This window comes from Plasmopara halstedii (genome assembly GCF_900000015.1).
Source record: "Plasmopara halstedii genome assembly, contig: Scaffold_3120, whole genome shotgun sequence".
Lineage (NCBI taxonomy): Eukaryota > Oomycota > Peronosporomycetes > Peronosporales > Peronosporaceae > Plasmopara > Plasmopara halstedii.
Genome location: NW_020190023.1, coordinates 433,959 through 434,162, shown reverse-complemented (window position 1 = coordinate 434,162; position 204 = coordinate 433,959).

The window sequence follows — 204 nt, the reverse complement described above, 5'->3', positions numbered from 1 at the left end:
CATCAAGACTCTCTGCAAGAATCTCTACAATGGGGAAGGTGCCGGTCCTATGGCGATTCTGAGACGAGCGCTTCCTGACGACAAGGGCGTTCGTGTACTCAAGCCAGGCGTGTACCTTGTCGGGGCATACAAGCGCAACATGCGGGCTCACTGCTTCGCAATGGAAGTCACTGCCGACGAAGGCATCATCGTACGCGAGAATAT